This window comes from Palaemon carinicauda, chromosome 8, assembly GCF_036898095.1.
Source record: "Palaemon carinicauda isolate YSFRI2023 chromosome 8, ASM3689809v2, whole genome shotgun sequence".
In the NCBI taxonomy this organism is placed as follows: Eukaryota; Metazoa; Arthropoda; class Malacostraca; order Decapoda; family Palaemonidae; genus Palaemon; species Palaemon carinicauda.
This window is the reverse complement of record NC_090732.1, coordinates 73,033,899-73,050,642: the sequence shown is the minus strand read 5'-3', so window position 1 is coordinate 73,050,642 and position 16,744 is coordinate 73,033,899.

The window sequence follows — 16,744 nt, the reverse complement described above, 5'->3', positions numbered from 1 at the left end:
TGTTGAAAATTATACTACTGTATATTATATACTATAGTTTTCTAACTGCAGTATGTACTATACTGCAGAAATACTGGCTACACCATAATCTTATACTGTAGTTCTGCCGGCTTGCTGCCGGCTAGGCTAGTACCTGGCGGCACTAGCCGACAGAGAGAGAGAAAGCATGGTTAGAATGGCTACCGTATTATATTTTAGTATAATAACTAGGGTTGTAAGGACTACTCTCCCTACTGCCTTCTTCCAGAATGATTTTCAAATGGAAGGGGGGAATGTAATCATTCTAGCTTCCATCCAGCCACAGTATCTGTTGCCGGCTGCTCTGCCGGTCCCAGGGTTTGTGGATGGCAGTCCAAGGCTCACCCACTGGCAGCCGTCATGTCTGGCACAAGCTTTCCCGGAGCCTTGCTTCCGTTAGGGAGAAGGTCGAAGCGGCAATCAAGCCGCCTTTGTAGGAGCCCGGCCGGCATCGCAATCCACCCGGCAAGCGGGGAGATCGTAGAATACCGGCCTTAGATGTTGTGACAGCTAGGCCATCATTAAAGGACAGAAAGGGGAAGGGAAAAGGGTCATATATTTTGCCTCCCACTATCGGCTACAAACTCAGAAACATAGTTTCTATACCGGCGCTGTCCTAGGCGGCAGAGGAATAACTATTTTTCAGCCTAAGGCCTTGCCGGATATAAGACATAGTCTTCTAGACCACAAGGAAGAAGGTGGCGGCAATTGTACTACCTCTTTCGGTTGTGGGCTAGGGAAGACGGGCTTCCTATGCCTGCAACTCTGAACCAGCAGTGGAATGACTAGTCCCCCGTCAGTAGAGTTGCCGACAACAAGACTGAATACTCTGAGTTACTGTCGTAATCAAAGACGGGATACTTACCGGCAAAGAGGGAAGACAGAAACACTAGCCGAGTCAAGCCGGAGTACACTACTCTATGGCAAGACCAAGATAGTGTTGTCGCCTAATGGCGGCACTCAGAGGGAAGGTAGGGTTATCCTAAAATCTCTAAAAGAGACGAGTATCGAATTAATAAAGTAGTTTCTAGGAGATATGCTATCTGACTGAATTGATAGAACGATATAAGAGGGTAAACGTGGATAATGTACGAAAGTATACTAAAACGCATTAGGCTACCCCAATGCGAGTCGGGATCTCGGCTACGCTACATCATCGAGGCCCTATTGTATACGATCGAAACATTTCACAGAAGAGGAAATATACATGCATGATCTTGTCTTCACTAGTATAATTTGCCTAAATAGCTATAATTCATTAAAGCTAAATACTAGGAATGTCGTACTACTGAGTAAATAAAGGATTTATGGCGTACGACAGCGTCCAAAATGGCGCCTCCGGTGAACGGCTATACAGTACTCCGAAAAACATATCTAAATTATGCTAATTCAACTGTGAGAAGGGAGCTAAAAATTTTCACAGGAAAGATTAAATACTCAACTTCCCAGAGGATGAAGATGCTGGAGAATGTATCCAGGAATAGTAACAAAACACCGAGAGCAAGCGGGAGATACGCCGTGCTTAATTCGCTACTCTAAAAGGAATGAGTTGCCATGCGTGGCCCTGTAGTAGTACGGGAAGGGGATCCCCTGGGTAACCTTGATGACAGCTCCCCTTCAATTTTACCACTCTTCCCCCTCAGAACGAAAACTATATTCGGGGTGAAGATTGCCATGTGTCGTATCAAGAAATACGTCCCCTGATATTATGCGATATCCTTAAGAATTTTCTTAAGGATACTCGCGCCAGGAGTTAGAATTCTGGAGACCTATGGTCAATTCTCTGGGAGTATCACTGTAGCTAAATATCCCTTAGAAAGCTGCCTAAAGGAACCTTCCATCAGGACGACATGGCTGAGCCCAAAAAGGTGGTTTATTGGCGCTTCGACCTTCCCCCCTAACGGCAGCAAGGCTCCGGGAAAGGTTGAACCGGCCATGACGGCTGCCGGTGGGATACCCATTACAACTTTGAGTATTCTTCAGTCCTTCCTTGGACTGCCATCCACAAACCCTGTAACCGGCAGTGCAGCCGGCAACAGATATTGTGGTTGGATGAAAGCTAGAATTATTACATTCTCTCCCCTTCCATTTGAATCCTCATTCTGGAAAGAAGGCAGTAGAGACAGTAGTCCCTACAACCCTAATTATTGTACTAAACTATAAGAATACGGTAGTCCTTCTCTTCATTCCTTCTCTCTCTCTCTGCCGGCTAGTGCCGCCAGGTACTAGCATAGCCCGGTAGTATACCAGCAGAACTACAGTATACGATTATACAGGTATTGCTGGACTTACGACCGAGATAGGGACCGAGAGATGAGTCGTAAGTCGAGTTGGTCGTATGTCGAACTAGAAAAGTGAAGTTTCCGTAGATTTATTTTGATACGTTATGATTCGGCAATCATCTGGATCATATTTTGTCAATTTTTTCTCACTGTCTATCATTATTCCATTTTCTTGTTTCATAGGATATCATATGCTCTATAAATGCATTATTGTATTCTATTCATCAATTTTGGAAGCACTTTACAATCGAGTATTGAAAATTTTGTTTACCTTTGGTTATGATCAGCTGATCTGAAAGTGCCGCTACCTACCGTATCAAAATATGGCTTACATACGTATGGCATATTTTTTTATCATTTTTTAACTTATCAGAAATATCTTCATGATGAATATTACATCAACACCAATATGTTACAGGAAATCAGTTTCCATACAGTTCGTCTAATCATTAGGTATAATGCGAAATCGTTGTAGCTCTTTCTGTGTGTGTGTGTGCTCGCTCTCGCAATCGTATACGGGTAGTTCATTTTTAAAGCTTCATACAGTATTGTAGTTCAATATTAAGCCTTTATATTTCATTAGACATTACTGTGTTTAATTGTGGTTTATTAAAGAACGTTTATATTTTATTTTTCAATTTCTTGAGCATATCAATAATTAATTAACAAATACTTTTAATTTACTTTCGGTTGGCATTAGCTGATCTCAAGGTCACGATGCCGTATTACTATTATGAGCACATATATATATATATATATATATATATATATATATATATATATATATATATATATATATTTATATATATATATATATATATATATATATATATATATATATATATATATATATATATATATATATATAGTGCGAATAACACTGATTTATATAATTTTCTTGACATTCGAAATATCATCATAATGCATATTACATCAGCGCCAATATGTTATAGGGTATCACATTTTCCATACAGTTCGTTTATAGACCTTATTATTAGTTATAAAAGGAATACGCTCTCTCTCTCTCTCTCTCTCTCTCTCTCTCTCTCTCTCTCTCTCTCTCTCTCTCTCTCTCTCTGTATTTTGTTTTTAATTCAGTTGTATCTTCATATTTTTTTTTTTTGAAAATTATTAAAAAATTCTATATATCATTGTTCGATGTTTCGATTAAGGGAATAGTAACGCATCGGAAGGAAATCACTTGATTTGCCTCTCGCCTTCCGCCAGAAATATGACGTCATCAGACTTTTTTTCTTAAATTTACGGTAAGTTGTAGTAATCTTATGACTAATGATACAGACCACTAAAACACTTGATATCGTTACTGGGTGTTTCGATGATGGGAATGCTGTAATAAGATTACTCGGTAACAATGAAAGGAAATTATTCGGTTTGTCAGCGCGCTTCTGCCAGATACATGACGTCACAAGTCACGTGACGTACAGTAATCTCTATGAAGAATGACTTGCAAAATATGTAAATTCATTTTCTTTGTTTCTCGCAAGAAATGAAAAGAAAATACTAACTTAACAAACAAAAGTATTTTATTCTTACAATGTAAAAGGAAATATATTATCTTCAAGAAAATATTTGCCCTAAAAGTATATTTTCTTTAGATAAACATCGATCCATTATCAGAGATTAAAAAAGTAGCGTACAGTCAAATTTACGCTACGTAGTACTCATGACAACCGATACAGACCCTCAAAATACTTTGTATCGTTATTTAATATTTCGATAATGGAAATACTAATATTAATCGTTAGCCTATTGGAAGGAAATCACTGTATTGCCTGGAAGCTTTCCGCCGGTGATGTGATGTCACCAGACATAATATGAACTCGACAGATATTAAAACTTTTCTTAATGTATTGCGAGCACCTTGTGGGTGTTGTGTATACAACAGGGGCGTGTGAAAATCACTATTCACAGGCTGTCTTCCATTTAGATAATTCCTCCATCAAAGGGAAGGGCCGTAACAGGCCCTAGAGAACACAGTTGGACCACGCCACCGACACCTACCACGCGCGCCCTCTAGGTCATCCTTCAGCAAGAACATATGGCTTGGCAAGGAAAAAAAGGGTGGGTCCGTACAAAATAACCGGGAAGTGTTTCACCGGGCGTCACAGGTCTCTTCCCAGAAACAGATTTTTCCTTCGTCAAAATCCCTTTTCTGGGGCAACCTGTGACGGCCGGTGAAAATGTACCAGAGAATGCCTTCCAAGCCCAATACAATAATAACATAATGAGGAGAATACAAACACCATGTAAGACAATAATATAATATAATACTGTAAGTAAACATAAAATTACAAACTAGCCAAAGGACAAAGGCTAAATAAATATGAAGACAAGACATCATCTGAGTGTTGTCCAGACGCAAAAGGCATCAATCTTACATGTCTAAGCATATCTAAATATTAAAGGAATGGTAAATACAATAACAGTTAAATAATAGGAATTAAACATGGTAAGTAACTTAGGGCTAACGAACCACCCAGGAGAGTGGCGACGTGGTGTGAGTGGCGGGTAGGAGGGAAGAGAGAAGAGATGGAAGAAAGGTATAAGCAGAGATTAATGGGGAGAGATAACACTTCCCGCTGCAACCGTAGGGTATTTAAGGGCCTGTAAGTTCTTTAGATAGTGGCGTTTGAAAACCATAGGAGATTTCCAACCCGTATATTTTTTAAGGTCATCAAAGTCCATATTCTGGAAGTAATTGATGGAGGTAGCTACTGACCGTATATCATGAGCATGGGGAAATTATTCCGGGTTAGCATGTTTAATTAAGTAGAGGATTTGTTGTCTGATACCTTGAATGGAAATAGTACCCCCTTGTTCCGTGATAAATAAGGAGCCAGACGAGCGGGTGGGAGTCCTAGCTAAAAAGGCCCTGAGAGTAGTGACTGGACACAAAGAAGGATCCTGGGGAAGAGAGATAATCTTCCAAGGGGACCACCTATTTTTCGGGTCCTCATTTTTTGCTAGGAAAGCTCTGTCTGGAGAAAGTAGTACTTCATCTGAAGGGAGGAAATCTATGTTTTCCGGGTTACGTGAGAGAGCTGCTAGTTCTGAGATTCTAGCACCTGAGGCCATAGCCGTTAGAAATAAAGTCTTCCTAAGAAGAGTGATATAAGAGCAGGACTCATTGTCCGTGTCTGACGCAAGTTTGAGGACATCGTTCAGAGACCAAGAGACCTTTTGTGGCCGAGCCGAAGGTTGAAGCCTAGCACACGCTTTTGGAATAGATGAGAAATAGGAATCCGCCAGGTTAATGTTAAACCCAACCAGGAAGATCTTCTTCAAAGCTGACTTGATGGTGGTTATAGTGCTAGCTGCTAGGCCTTTGTCAAATATGAACCTAAAGAACGAGATGGCTAAATTCGGAGATATACGAGTATGGTCTGAATTCTTTAGGAAATCTGCTAGTTTCTTAACAGCCGAATCATATTGACGAATTGTCGAGTCCCTTTTGTCTGCTTCGATGAAGAGAACGTTTTTCGGGTCAATGTATGCGTCTCTACGAGCTGCAAACTTCATGAAGTCCACAAAGTTAGGGTTTTTGCTATCCTTGAGGAATCTGACACAGTCTGAGTTTGGATTACTTGGGTCAGTTTGGGGAATGGAATCCGGTAGGGACGGAGTTTCAACTCGAGGAGGAGAGGAAACCAACTGGTCTTTGGCCAGTGAGGTGCTACTAAAGCCACTGCCCCCCGGTAGGAGCGTAGTTTGTGCAATACTTTCATTAGAAGATTCACTGGTGGAAATAGGTAAATCTTCCTCCAATGGTTCCAATCTAGGGTTAACGCGTCTATGGCATAAGCCTGAGGGTCCATGTTTGGTGTCAGTTTGTGATTCATCTGAGTTGCAAATAGATCTACCTGGAGGCCCGGAACCAGTCTGAGTATCCACCGGAATGAAATTATGTCCAGAGACCATTCTGATTCCAGTGGTTTTGTCCTGGATAGTGAGTCCGCTATCACATTCTGGACTCCCGCTAGGTGAGTTGCTGACAGGAACCAGTTCTTTTCTGTTGCCAAGGCGAAGATAGTGACCAGGATCTGATTCAGGTTGGGCGACTTGGATCCTCCTCTGTTGATGCAGTGTACTACGGCTGTGCTGTCTGACACTACTCTGATGTGGGTCGACCTCGGATGAGAGAGTCTCTTCAGGGTCAAGAACACTGCCATGGCTTCAAGAACATTGATATGGAAGTGTTTCATGGCGGGTGACCAAGAGCCCTGAAACATCTGATGTTCGGATTAACCTCCCCATCCACTCAGAGACGCGTCTGTATGAATTGTCACTTGTGAAGGTGGGAATTGAAGAGGAACCGATTTGGAGAGGTTCTTCGGTTCGGACCATGGTTGTAGCCTCATTTTCAAGACAGATGGATCTTCGAGACCTTGTCTCTTAAAGGTACTGTAGCTCTCTTTCTCCAAACTCGATTGATGTCTTTGAGTTTGGCTTTCAATAGGCGATCTGTTACTGAAGCGAATTGGAGAAGGCCGAGGATTCTTTCTAAGGCTCTTCTGGACACCTGTTTGTGTTTGAGAAAATTCTTGATCTTGGAAGCTATTTCTCTTACCTTTTTGGAAGGGAGAGACAGCTTATGCTTTGAAAGGTCCCACTGAATGCCTAACCATTCGAAGTGGTCTGATGGTAGTAGGCGGGACTTTTGGAGATTGACCCAAAATCCCAGGTTGGCGAGAAACCGAAGTACTTTCTTCGTAGCTCTGTTGCATTCCAGGGCCGACCGAGCCCAAATGAGCCAATCGTCCAGATAAGCAACGATCTGTATCCCTTGGTTCCTGAGTTGTTCTAACACTGTCTCTCCCAGTTTCGTGAATATCCTAGGCGCAATGTTGAGGCCGAAGGGCATGACTTTGAACGCAAAGGCTTTCCTGCCTAGACGGGAACCTAGGTAAGGAGAGAAGTTTCGAGCTATTGGTACGTGATAATAGGCATAGGTAAGATCGATAGAGGTGGTGACGGCCCCACGGGGAAGTAAGGTCCGTACCTGAGAGATAATCAACATCCGGAACTTGTCGCAGAGGATGTAAGAATTTAGCTTTGACAAGTCCAGGACCACTCTCAAAGCCAATGAGCCTTTCTTCGGAACTGTGAACAGGCGGCCTTGGAACTTCAGCGATCGAACCCGTTTGATTGCTTTTTTCTTGAGTAACTCTGTAGTGTACTCTCTCAGGATGGTAGTGGGTTTCTGGAAGAAGGTCACTGGTGGAGGAGGAGAACCTTGTGACCATTTCCACCCCAAACCTTTGGAGACTAAGCTGTGAGCCCACGGACTGAAGGTCCAATGGTCTCGAAAGTGGTAAAATCTCCCCCCTACCGGGACTATATCATTGCGAGGGAGTGAATCTAGGTCCTTTCCCTCCTCGAGCACCCCTTGTCCTAGGTCCGCCTCATTGACGGAACTGTCCTCTACCCCTGTAGCTACCTCTCTGGTGTCCACGAAAGGAACCTGAGGGTTCGTAGCTAGGGTTGTATGCGGGTGAGGGCATCCAAACAGGGTTGGGTTGTGTACCTGGGGGAGCAGTGAGGTAGACCACCTGTTGAGGGGGATTCGGTTGTAGAGTCGTCGAAGCAGCGGGAGACTATGATGACGAGTGGGTAACAGACGATTGATGGTAGTGACCCCGGTTCGTCTTGTAAGGGGTAAATCTCTGTTTCTTCTTGAAGAAGGTTTGCTTTTGGGCTTCGACCTTCCTTTTGGCAGTGAGGGCCCACCTCACTTGCAAATTTTGGTTTGCTCTTGCAGCGTCTTGTAGAACCTTGTTCACCTCCTCCTGAGGAAAAAGGGTTTTACCCCAGCAGGGGGAAGATATCAGTCTGTTCGGTTCATGTCTGATCGAGGCCTCAGATAGAACGTATTTCCTGCAACTAACCCGAGCCGAACAAACCTCGTGTAGGTCGATTTGGAAGGACAGAGACAGGTTCTTCATGAATACCCAAAACAAGGTCTCAGTCGGATAAAGCAAGGCTAGAGACTCCACGGCGGTAATGGAGTGGAGACACCTAGCTAACCTATTCCGTGCCTCAAACTCAGTCTTGAGAAGATTTTCCGGTAATTTGGGAAGCTTCTCGGAAAACAGATTAGAGGCGCAGTCTGGGTCTAACTTCCCTACTGTGAAAGTAGAGGAAGCATCGTCCCAGATAGTCGAGGTACTCGGGATGAGCATGGAGGTGGGGTCCGTCTCTTTTAAGAGCCGGCATGGCAGATCCTTCTTTGACAGCTTGAAAAGTAAGACCTGCCACTTTATCCGTAATAGGTAAGGTAATAACGGAAGCAGTTGTAAATATGGTGTAGGCTCCTTTGTGTGGGGTGAGCTTGGAATTGGTGCACCCCCAGTCCGACAACGTCCTGGCCCAGAGAGCTTGGGCCTGCTCTTTAGGAAATATTACCGTTTCCTTCGGTACCTTGTCTAACCTAACCAAGGCATGTTCTTTCAAACAAACGAAGCCGTTGAATGGGAATTCTAGTCCCGGAGGGTAAAATTCTAGGTCCTCTAGAGGGTGGGTGCCTATGCCCTCCAGAGTTATGGCACCATCTATATATGGTAAGGCAAACCTCCAAGTGTTTTTTTTCGAAGGGGGGTAACTTCGATACGTCTGGGGCTGAAGGAGGAGGCATCTGAGTTCCTGAACAGATCAGATTCGCCACCATATCTTTGAGCTCCGTCATAGCTCCTTGGTTTGCCCTAGAATGTTGTTGTATCTGCTGTTGTATCTTTTCTTTAACAATATCCCTGATCAGGTCGGTGGATAAGGAGAGATCCCGAGCACGATCCGTTGATGAAGCCCTGGACTTAGCGGACTTCGTCTTTTTAGTAGTCACGGTTTTAGGTAAAGTAATATGAACATCAGGATCCTTTGAGGGTCCCGGGACCGGTGACACAGATAATGGCAAAGCTGAAGGCTTAAAGATACGTAGTGGCTTCACCTTGGGTCGTACAGGAACGGAGGGATCCCGAGGAGAAGCCGTAGGCTTATCAAAGCCGTGAAAGGAAGTAGTAGAGGAAGGAGTGAGGGATGAAAGGGGGTCCACCAACTCATCACCACCTACCTACTCATCCATGGGTTCGACGTCCAAATCTAGAAAGGACGTGTCCTCCATCAATAAAACTTCTTCCTCCGTTGGAATGGTTGCTCTAACTGCCTCAATCAACGGGGCCGCTGTCTCCGGTGGAACTGCCGCAGTAGTAGAGCCCGGGAATAGGTGAGAGGCCATGTCTCCATCAAGGAGATAGGGTGCGCCAGACGGAGCATTCCTCCCAAAGCCTGACACCCACGGACGGAGAGCAGCTCTTGCCTCCCGGAGAGATTCATCATCTGCCTGAAAGAGGTGAGGGGATTAATGATGAAGCAATAAGTGATGCATATATATATAAAGAACCAATTAGTTCATCACAAAGGATATTAAAAGGAACAAACTAGAACCAACTTACATCATCGCTCAGGAGTAGGGATGACAGCTCGTAGCAGAGCGTGCATGACTCCGGGAACCATACCATGTAGGGGGCTTGTCCCGGTTCCCGAGAGAAGGATATGGCGCAATGTGCATGAGACCGGCATAGATCATGGCCCAGGGGATCATTAAAAGCAGCGGGGCAGCCCTTGGCAGCGCAGCGGACCTTCTGTAAAAGAAAGAAGACATAAGTCTGGATGATCCTTGAGACTCTGGTCAGTGAACCGATGAATCAAAAGCAATAAATAACATTAATTATGTGTGACTAATATGGTTCTATAATTTTTAGCTAGAGCTACAAATTAATATACTAAAATCCAGTAACCATGTAACATGTAACTATAAACCTCATCGGTAAAATAATGTTAACCCCGGTTCTGAACGTCTGAGTGATCTCCGGTGACAAAGGTCCGTCATAGTGAAATCGTGAACATCAGCGGCAAGATAATATTAACCTCAATGCTGAACGTCTGTGTGATCACCGGTGAAGCCGGAGATTCGATGAAAAAGGACCGTAATAATGAAATTGTGATTAATCCTGAAAAAGGTTCGTGTGCATAAGGCCGAAGCCGGAGTCTCAGTGCCGGGTTTCACCGTTGCACTCCAAATATCTGACTAGTTCCCAACCCAATGAGTATCCATTATAGGGGAGTATAACACAAGGCGGTGAACGTTCCGAAGAGATCGGAGCTACGGGTGGCGGCATAAAGCGATCCCAAAATACAGATGCTCCCCTACTTACGAACATTCGAGTTACGAACAACGGTACATACGAACACAAATTGAAGGAAGTCCAAACATGTTCGTAAACATCCGTAGATTTCATTTCAAGTTAAATTCTCTCTCTCTCTCTCTCTCTCTCTCTCTCTCTCTCTCTCTCTCTCTCTCTCTCTCTCTCTCTCTCTCGTATTTTGATTTTTAATGCAGTTAAATCTTCACATTTCTTTGAAAATTATTAAAAAAAATTTTATATCCTTATTCGATGTTTCAATTAAGGGAATAGTAACGGATCGGAAGAAAACCACTTGATTTGCCTCTCGCCTTCCGTCAGAAGAAATATAACGTCATCAGACTTTTGGCATTTTTTTTTTTATTTCTTAACATATTAGAAATATCTTCAAGATGAATATTACATCAGCGCCAATATGTTACAGAAAATCAGTTTCCCTACAGTTCTTATTATTAGGTATCATGCGAAATCATTGTAGCTCTTTCTGTGTGTGTGTGTGTGTGTGTGTGCTCGCTCTGTCAATCGCATACGGGTAGTTAATTCTTAAGCTTCATACAGTATTCAATTTTTCGTTCAATATTAAGCCTTCATATTTCATTAGACATTATTGTGTTTAATTGTGGTTTATTAAAGCACGTTCATATATTTTTTTTTAATTTCTTGAGCATTTCAATAATCAACAATTACTTTTGATTTACTTTTGGTTGGGAGATCAGCTGATCTCAAGGTGACGCTGCAGTATTACGATTATGCGCACATATAGTACGAATAACACTGATTTATATAATTTTCTTGATATTCGAAATCTCTTCATAGTGAATATTACAACAGCGCTAATATATTATAGGGTATCACATTTTCCATACAGTTCGTTGATAGACCTTATTATTAGTTATAAACGGAATACGCAACCCCCCACCTCTCTCTCTCTCTCTCTCTCTCTCTCTCTCTCTCTCTCTCTCTCTCTCTCTCTCTCTCTCTCTCTCTCTCTCTCTCTCTCCGTATTTTGATTTTTAATGCAGTTAAGTCTTCATATTTCTTTGAAAATATTAAAAAATTCTTTATATCCTTATTCGATGTTTCGATTATGGGAATAGTAACGGATCGGAAGAAAATCACTTGATTTGCCTCTCGCCTTCCGCCAGAAGAAATATAACATCAGACTTTTTTTTTTCTTAACTTTACGGTAAGTTGTAGGCTACTAATCTCATAACTAATGATACAGACCACTAAAACACTTGATATCGTTACTCGGTGTTTCGATTATGAGAATTCTGTAATAAGATTACTCGGCAACATAATGAAAGGAAATCATTCGGTTTGTCAGCGCTCTTCCGCCAAATACATGACGTCACAAGATACGTGACGTATACTCTACAAAGAATGATTCCGTCGGTCAAAATTGAAATAAAACAATTCAGTAAACTAACCTCTCTCTCTCTCTCTCTCTCTCTCTCTCTCTCTCTCTCTCTCTCTCTCTCTCTCTCTCTCTCTAACATACGTAGTACAGTACTGTACGTATTCTCTCCATTTTATTAAATGTTTTTTTTCAGTACAAACCAATACAGGTTACTTATACAAGCCTTAAACATACTTAAACATACTTATATAAACCTTCAATATACTTATACAGTACTGTATATGCCTTAAACATAAATTATAATACAAAATATGGCACTGAAGCAACTTACGAGCAGTTTGAACTTACGAACGATCGTTCGGAACGTAACTCGTTCGTAAGTTGGGGAGCGTCTGTAATGACTCATACACTAACGGAACCTATTAATAATGCTAGCTATATTAACAGTAACCACATCAATAAAACATAAATACCATCAAACGTAATATCATAAACCCGGAGAAGAAGAGGAGGCAGGAATAACTCGTGATCGTATAAAACGGAAAACGGGAAATCCACCTCTCCTTACTCGAGCTTAAGAAAGAAAACGAGAGAAAGGGTAACTCATAACTGTAGTAACAGAAAACGAGAACTCCATGCTCACGCTCTCATGGTTACATTATAAAGAACCAAAATCACACAATAATATGGTATAAGAATAATGATAAAATTGTAATAACCAAGAACGAAGAATAACGACAACGTAACAAATAAATATAAAGATATAGTCTAAAACGAGCACCTTCCCGAGGCGTGTACGTAAACTATAACAAAGGCAAGAATGTTATTCTTCGTTCGTCCAAATTGGACTTGCTAGCAAAAAAAAAAAAAATACCATAGTAAAAACAATAATAAAATAATGATAATAATAATGGTCATAAAACGTAAGTGATTTAACCTAGATGACAGAGTACCAGATGGGCAATATTAACTTGAAAAACTATCGAAGCGAACAAGGCAAAATGGCTGCCGTCACCGAGGGAGGCCAAGCCGCTGCCAAAATTAAAATCCACATTACTGGAAAGAGAACAAATGCCCGGTACTGAAAAAAACTGTCAAAACAAACTATGGTACTTAACATTGGTAAAGGTGAAGTAGCAGCGTCAGTCATGATGAATTAACGACAAACACTTGAAAAACACCGAGAGCACAAAAAAATATGACTATGCGGGCAAGTCCAAAACAGAAGGAGGACCTAGAGGGCGCGCGTGGTAGGTGTCGGTGGCGTGGTCCAACTGTGTTCTCTAGGGCCTGTTACGGCCCTTCCCTTTGATGGAGGAATTATCTAAATGGAAGACAGCCTGTGAATAGTGGTTTTCACACGCCCCTGTTGTATACACAACACCCACAAGGTGCTCGTGCGAGGATAGTAACCTCTGTATTCCATGCTTTTAACTTTCTCTAGTATATTTGGAAGATTTATATTAGAAAAGTGTAAAGAAGGACTTCTTTCACTGGCCGTCACAGGTCGCCCCAGAAAATGTATTTTTAACTGAAAATAAATACTGAATATTAACAATAAAAGAAAATAATAATTTACCAAGATAAATCAGTTTGTATGTATACAAGAAAATAGATTATTTTCAAGGAAATATTCGTCCTATTTCCAATAAACTTGTGACGTCATCACCCTGAAAAAATGGTCGTAAAGTCGAATAGTCGTATGTCGCATAGGTCGTAAGTCGAGCAATACCTGTACAGTAGCCAGTATTACTGCAGTATAGCTAATACAGCAGTTAGAAAACTACAGTATATAACATACAGTTGTATGATTTTCCAACATACTCTATGTATCCTTTCACAGTCCATTGTTGAGACAGCTAAGTAAATATTGAGGTGAAGCATTCCTTCAACATTCTGATGCATCCTGAATCATCAAAACAAATTATTTTACCATACAGTATTAATATTTCACTTGTGGGGGAGTTAGTGCTAGTATACACTGTGTTCAGCTCTAAGTACTAGAGCTATTCCACCCTGTATTTCCCTAATAAGGAAATTTTAAAACATTAATATTGAGGGAGGTCACAGCAATTGCCTGGACAGGAAACCGATATTCCTATTTCCTTTCTAGCTTACTATCCTAAGCTATAATTATAATAGTAATGATTACTATTTAATGCATGTGAATATATTTATCAGCATAATAAATTACCCCATACTCATTTCACTCTTTCTTTCCTTACAGGAGGAGGCTAAGGTGAAGTGCGCAGTTATGTACTGCAACCACAAAAGCAGTGGTTTTTTTGGCCACAAGATGTGCAGGTCTCATGCCCCCTGCTCCATCGCAACTGAAACCCTAAGGTATTGGGATCCGAAGGGTTGCACCGTCTGCTCGGCATTGATGTCCGAGGGTTTTGGTGATCCCAAGATGGCGGAGTCGAGGGATACTGCGAGGGAAACGCTTTGAAGGTGAGTAAGACGGTTCCAGAAGAACTCTCCGGGACCTTACCTACCAAGCGAAACGATGAGAAGCCTTCTGTTCCCTAAGGCAATATCCGACGTGGTTGTGCCTCAGGCACAGGTCAAGCCTCCCTTCATAAAACTGATGATAGAGGCTGACATTAACAAGGCTTTAGAAGGCATCGACATCCATCAGGAAAGGATGTCAGAGGTGTCCTAGGACACCGAAACGTATCTTCTTCAAGAAGACCCTGAAGAAGGGGTGGCCTAGCCACCCGAGGAGGAAGAAGGATCCGTATCAAGAGTGACGGAAGACCCTCTACTGTGTGTGACGGCATATCAACCTGTGCCGTCAACTTCTTCAGCCCCAACCCCTCAACGGAATTGCCCATGATGAATGGGAAACTCTACGTCCCTGAGAAGATGGGGACCATACCCCTCGATGATCTCCAATTCTGGCCGAACATTTTGGCTTACCCGGAATGCTTCGTGAAATTGAAGTACGAACCTGCATCTAAAGAAGTACGAACCTGCATCTAAAGAAGTACGAACCTGCATCTAAAGAAGGAGGTCATGGTCGTTGATCATGACAAGGTACAGGCTCTCTTGACGAGTAGCCTGAAGAAAGCCGGCTATACGAATTCGAAGGTTTCTGTTTTGAGCAAGAGGCACCCTACCTTCCTTGCTCATTCCTCCAGAGCCTTTCCCTAAACGGCTAAGGCTCTCCACTGAGTGCTAAAAGCAGTTGATGCGGGCAAACCATGCCCTACGCTAGAGGAGTGTAAACCATTGTCTCTAGCCTTGTCTACTGGCAAGAAGGATTGGAACGAGGTCCATCTAACCTTCTCAATCTCGAATCTGGATCCAGATATAGCAGGACAGCAGTTCAATAAGAACCGTCCAAAGTTGTCGGATTTTCTTCTGCGAAGGAAACAGGAGACAAAAGAGAGACTAGCTGCCTCTCTGTCTCTCCAGAACTGCATGGAGATGTGCGCAGGCATCTCAAGTACCCCAGATATGTACACGGTCCTAGCCAAGAGGCACATGGCTACCCTAACAAAAGGACATGTATGCTTTCGGGAAGGCTAGGAGGGCCTGTAGAGACCACGTGTTTGCCAACGCAACGGTCAAGCACGAGCCCAGGAAGTTGATTACTTCATGTATCTGGGGCAAAGACCTCTTCCCAAAGTAAGCAGTCCAAGAGGTAGTTGCTAAAGTTGCCACGGAGAATAGGAACCTTTTCCAAAAGTGAGGCATGTCTTCCAAGAGGAAATCATTCTCTGACGCTGGTCCCCAGCCCAAGAACAGGAAGACGAAGAAGCCACGAATGCCTCATAGACCTGCACAGCATCCCACTGTTACCATGACCACAGTGCCCCAAATGGTTGCTCAGCCGCAAACCACATTCCAGATGGTGCCTCAGCAGTTAGTAGCTCAGTCACCAGCCTTTAACCCAGGCTTTGAGAGGCACACCACTACCTTTTGCCCTAAAGGTAGAGGATCTAGAAGAGGCTCCTCAAGAAACCCTTCAAGGGGTAGAAGAGGACGTGGTCAGGGTAACAAACCCTCTGGATCATCTAAGCAATGAGATGCTCCAGGTAGGAGGAAGACTCTTCCACTTTCGGGATCGATGGACCTTCGATCCCTGGGCCCACAGCCTAATCAAGAATGGACTAGGGTGGAAATGGAACTAAACTCCACCTTCATTTCCTCAATTCTTCCAACACTCCACCCCCTTATTGGAATATACCTTAGAACTCTTGAACCAAAAGGTTATAAGGAAAGCAAATTCAATCAAATTCCAGGGAAGGCTGTTTTGTGTTCCCAAGAAAGACTTGAACAAACTCAGAGTCATTCTGGACTTGTCTCCACTCAACAAGTTCATCGAGAGCAACAAGTTCCAGATGTTAACCTTACAACACATAAGGACCCTGTTACCGAAAGGGACATGCACAGTCTCAATAGACTTGGCAGATGCCTACTGGCACCTTCCAGTCAGCCGCACCCTCTCCTCCTACCTAGGATTCAAACTACAGAAGACACAGCCATGCTCTTTGGACTAAACATAGCCCCAAGGATATTCACAAAACTTGCGGACACAATCTTACAACAGCTACGCTTAGAAGGCATTCAGGTAGCAGCATACCTGGACGACTAGCTGGTGTGGGCAGCATCCAGGACTGCTTGTCTGCAGGCAGCCACGATGGTGATCCAGTTCCTGGACCATCTGGGCTTTAAGTTGCCGAACTGATTGCTGTTATTACGGATGAAATGAAAATGAAAGCCCGTTAAATCACGTTATTTTCTACATGAAAACATATATTTTGTGTTGAAATGATTAAATATAATCACTATTGTTTTATATGTTGTGCTAAAATATTTAAATATAATGACTTGTTCAACGGTGTTACTCCTCTCAGGAATGT